This window comes from Triticum aestivum, chromosome 2D (genome assembly GCF_018294505.1).
Source record: "Triticum aestivum cultivar Chinese Spring chromosome 2D, IWGSC CS RefSeq v2.1, whole genome shotgun sequence".
In the NCBI taxonomy this organism is placed as follows: domain Eukaryota; kingdom Viridiplantae; phylum Streptophyta; class Magnoliopsida; order Poales; family Poaceae; genus Triticum; species Triticum aestivum.
Window position 1 is genome coordinate 437177636 of NC_057799.1, and position 5705 is coordinate 437183340.

Sequence of the window (5705 nt, forward strand, 5' to 3'; positions counted from 1 at the left end):
TTTGCACATGATTGTTATTGCTTCTTGTCATATATCTCCAATGTTGCCTCTCTCATGCTAGATGATTTGCCATATATTGAGTGCAACTATGCCTTTAGTCTTGATAATGAGTTTGCCCCCATAGCATTCTCACATATATTTGGAGATTTTGACATATTTCTTGTGAAGCATGCTTGTCTTACCTCTTTGCACCATATACCTAGTGCCATGAATATTGCCATTGTTGCATCATATTATTCGTGCATGTTTTCTTCTAATGGTTATGTGCAAGAGAAGAGAACCATCATGATGGATGATGTGTTTATCTACCATGCGCATACGTTCTTTGTTTTGTTGTGTGCATGTGTAGGATACTTGGACTTTGTGTCGACTTCCACTTCACGTGAGTTGACCATTCGAGCTCTTGAGAGCGAGCCTTATACATTCTACCATGACTCGCTTCTACACCGCTTTTGCTTGCATTTCGGCATTGTGAAGAACGCACAAGGACATGCTTTCAAGGTGATATCCTTCTCTTTTGAGAACCCCCAAACCATGATCATGGATATTATGGATCATACTACTTGTGTTTCTTGCACCATGAGACTTATTGTTCATCTTGGACTACTTGATTGCGCACATGTTAGAGATCTTGCTTCGACTTGTCATTTTCACCTTTACATGCCTCATGACATATATACCTTTTGTGTTGCATCCAATTCTTGGAATACTTGCTCCTATCATATGTTTGGTTGCAACAATGACATTTCTTCACATATGCCATGTCCAATTGCTTGTCACATGATTGACTTGATCGCCTCACACATGATGAACAATTGCTTTTTCTATTGTGTTGAGTGCCACACTATATTCACTACACCCTATCAAACATTGTGTTGTGAATGATTCCCATGCCTACCATAGACCTTTCATTGAGTTCTTTATGCATGATTGCTATGACCATGAGGCAGCTGCTTATTCTCTTGTCACACACATTTGCATCGCTACCTCACATTTACATGCTTGTTCCCATGATGACATTCATTATGCTCAATTTATGTGCTTACATGCCATGTCACAATCCTTTGTCAAACCATATGCTATGCTTGATGACAACACTTGTTGGGTGAATCACCGCTTGAATGCTTGGTTTTGCACTAATGCTAACCACATTTGTTTTTCCAAGTGTTTGTTGTCTTTGCTCCTTTTGAAGGAATCCCAAGACGGTGCGACATTGGAGAGTGCCCATTTAGAGCTTCAAGATGACGAGAACTTGGTGATCGACCACTTCTACATGGCGACGCCATCTCTTTCCCATGGTGATTTGGTTTTCGATCCGAGGTCGGATCTTTCCCAAGGGGAAGGGGATGATGCGGAGCATCCTACGGACATAACCATGTCAAGAGTCTGTTTGGCAAGTGACACGTGCGACATCTACTTCACATACACAAAGGTGAATCATCTCCTTTACACGTGCTCACTTGACCCCTTCGAGGATGGTATACTACTTGACACTTCTCCCATGTGCATGCATAGGTATTGCCAGAGCTTCACGGATGTCGAGGAGGAGTACAAGCGCCAAGGAACAACTACACCATCCACGAGGGAGGCATGGAAGAGAAGACGGAAGAAAGGAGAAGAAGAAGATGGAGCGGCTGCTGCAGCCAGGCCGGACGTCCAGACCGCCGTCCGGATCATCCGGGCTCAGCCGGATCATCCGGACCCTCCCCCAGATCGTCCGGATAACTGCGTCGAAGACACCCGAAGGCTTCACTTGAAGCCGGATCATCCGGGACTCCGTCCAGATCATCCGGATCCCCTATGCCCGGATCCACCGGGCTCCCTTCCGGATCGCAAGTCAGAGAGCCCGTGAAACCTCCACGTGAAGCCGGACCATCCGGATGAAGACCCGGATCATCCGGACCCCCATCCGGATCATCCGGCCTTGCCTGCGCGCATGACTCGGGCCGAGGCCCATGTAACCATTCCGCCCCCTCACTTACCCCTTCGTGGCTTAGACTATAAATAGACCTCCTCCTCCCCATTTTTAGGGTTAGCAAAGTGATAGCTCATTTGTATGTGAGCTTTGCTCCTAGTACTCTTCTCTTGAGAGAGAGAGAGAGAGAGAGAGAGAGAGAGAGAGAGACTACTCCATTGGAGGCCAAGACCTCCATCTAGGAGAAGATCCCGAGGGATTCAAGACCTCCTCACGGAGAAGATCCTTCTAGGATTCAAGCCCCCATCTCCTTTGGATTTGGGATGACCTTTATCTTGTATCTTTCCCTTTGTTGTTCATGTACATTGTGGATCTTGTGTGTTTGATTGTCTAGTGGATGTGTGATTGGACTTGTTCTTGAGTGTTCCTCTCATTTCCCCTCGTGTTCCCCTCGTGTTCTTCGTGTTCTTCACGGGATCACCTCCAAATCATGAAAGATCGGCCACCTAGGGTTCTACCCTGGATCAGCCCGCTTGCATCGGAGGAAATATAGTCGAAAGCAGAAGTAGGTCATTGGTAAAATATATTGTTGCACCTCTCCATCGGTCCAGACTTTGAAGCAACTAGATAGGGCATGAATTTAATATGGTACCAAAGCTATGTAGTCTCAAATTCAAGACCTTGCCAATGCACTTAAAATTATATTTGTGGCTTACATCAATCCCATGTCTAAGTACTAAAGAAGCCTAGACATGGGGGAGGAGGTAACATATAATGCCCGCCTCTCTCCATGATTTCAGACTTTTGGAGTAACTGGATGGAACATGAATTCTATATTTGTCACGTGTATTGAATTTGCGTTATCATCGCACCAACTTTGCAGATCACCATCCTACCATTTCCTGTCAAATTGCAGGTCGATAGGTAAGATCCCAAGGCCACAACACCGGTACCATGAAGGACCGATGGAAAACAAACTAAGGTGACATGTTGGATGTCGATACCAAGTCGTCCATGCCTACATCCGTCAACCATCACCCAAAAGACAAGCTGAAGACCACCGCCCACGCTGGTATGGGCAGCGACCTGTCCCGACCGAATAACTTGGTCCCATCCATCGTCGTGGTTGCTAGAGCCAGCGCTTGGCAGGCCCATCACGTTGCGCAACACGACAACCGACATCGGAGCAACTATTCTCGGTCGCCATCGCCTCCGAGAAACGCTTGATGCGTTGCAGCGAACACATCAAATGGAGTAACACTATCGGAACACCATCGGGACGTTGCCATGCAACTGCTTCTGATGATCTATTGCGGAAACCTATCGCCACCATGACAACAAAGACAATGCACAAGGTTGCATGTAGGATGTGGTGGCTAGGGTTGGGGTGAAACAAGAGTTGGTTTATCTCTCATTTCCTTTGAGCAACTGATCACAGTGTTTCCCCCATGCAACTCATATCGGCCACCATGTGCTCCTTGTTGCCTCACTGTCAAGGGGACATTAGATGAGTGGTACGACGCCTACACGTCGTTCATCTGCCCCGAGAAATCTTCAAGAAGATCGTCGTTGGGCAGGCGTTGGCAGTGGAGAGGAATCGTATCATGTGGCTCCATTACAAGGAGAAACATGCAAATTTGATGGCAGAGAGGGAACACACAGATGGTACAAATTCGACATGAACATGGTGACATCACCGAGATGAACCACGCCATATTGCCCCCTTCCCCGACCTCGACAATGGCGGGGTGGGAATGGAATGATGACAAGGTTGCTGACCGTCACACCACCGTACGTAGAAGACAAGTGGAATCGTCACATATGCATCTGTCTCGTACACAACATTCACCATCGCCGTGATGGGAGCATCCATTGCTTTTTTTCTGAGATGCCGGTGCTTCTTTCAAGACGTAAAAAGTCATTAGATTATTAGTATACAAATATTGTCAATTGACTTTTCAATCCAATGCAACAACTTTCTTTTGACAATACACCCCATATAACACTTTGTTATGCAATGTTATCGCCAATTCGTATTTTGATCTCTCGTGTGTGTGATTGTTAAGTTAATGCAACAAAAAAAAGGTTATGAAGAACATATTATGGAGATTTCGTGTTTGCACACAACCGTCACAGTCTGTAAAATCATATAAAATGCTCTTCATATGCATTATGACGACTACTAGGGTCGCCCGAGAAAAGAAATGTACTATGAATAAACAGCTTCTACCACTCCCGAAAAACACAGAGAGGGAATCTTTGGTCGATTCAGCCTTTTGGCACGTGATATGCTACAATCACGGATGTTTGGGTGATGGTAGTGATTGCTTTAGACTTCTCTTGGAAAGTGCAAGCGTCACTTTAGACTAATTATGACAGCGTATCATGGTCAGAAGGACACGGAGTAATTTAGGTTAGCGCAGCTCTTTGAGGCCTCATTGGTTTTAAAGGATTTTTACACGAAAAACATAGGAATAAAGATTCCAGAGAAATTTTTTCTACATATGCATTCGGTTTGTAGGAAACACGTACGGTTATTTTGTAGGAATACTATTCATTTTCTATGTTTTTGTAGGTCAAAGCTTATTTTGTGCATAGGAACGAGGCAAGACAATTCGTTAGGATGGCAAGTGTCATCCTATCAACTTGTTGTACTATTCCTAAATCCTGCATTTTGGCCTCCTCCAAACCGAATGAGGCCTGAGTGTTTTTGTGTCGAACATATTTGGTCGAGTCGAGTACAAGCTATAGATGAAGACGATGGAAATCTCTTGATATTTTGGTTGTTTACATCTCAAACCCCTATACATTGGGTGGACGATGCAGTTACTATTCGGTAAAAAAGCTCAATCCAGATGGACATCTCAGACCGACCTTTTACGCCTGGGCTGACTGACACCCTTCATATCCAGACCAAATATAAGGCAGATACAGAAAGGTCCGGGCACTGATAATGAGAGGATGTGGGTGGCCGAGGCCCGCCTCACTGTTGACATGGCAAAAACGAAGGCGGCGGATGCGGCGACGTGCGTTGCCTTGAATGAGGAAGCTGTCTGTGCCCGCATGCGACAGAAAGCAGAGGAAGAGCACGCGCGCCCTCGTTCGAGAGCAAAACGGGTGGTCAAGGCCCGCCTCGTTGCCGACATGGCGAAGCGAAGGTGACGAATGCGGTGGTGCGTGCTGCCTTGAAGGAGGAAGTCGTCCGTGCCCACGTCCTACAAAAGCGGCAAGGAGGAACATGCACGCCCTCGTCTGAGAGCAAAACGGGCGATCCGTGCCATGGCCGGACTGCTTCCAAAGAGGAGAAGGAGGACAGTGACAGGGCGAATAGCTCCAGCGATGAGCAGATCCGGCTCGATCCATTTTGCGTCTTTGAGTGCTACTTTTGCGACAAAAACGGCAAGGACGCCGGTAAGGACAAGGACAATCGTTGATAATCTTTGTCCATAACTGGTATGTACGTAGAACATGTCGATTTTTGATAGCCCGATGGCATATGTTGATATAATAGCTGGGCGCTTTTTGTTGCATCGTAGAGATAGTTTACGATGCATGTGGTAGTATAGATTTGAGGTATGCTAAATAATGTAATGAAATAAAAATTTGGTGATCGACCACGCGCATGTTTGAGGTGGTTGAGTTTTTTCTTTTCTTTTTGAAACTTTTTGAGGTGGTTGAATTAGTTGTGTACGGTTGTACATGCTCTAAGTAGTAGCTCCTTATCAATCACCGTGATTCTTGTTAGATAATCATCTACTAGGTGATATTTCTCAATTATTCTTTAGTTGTA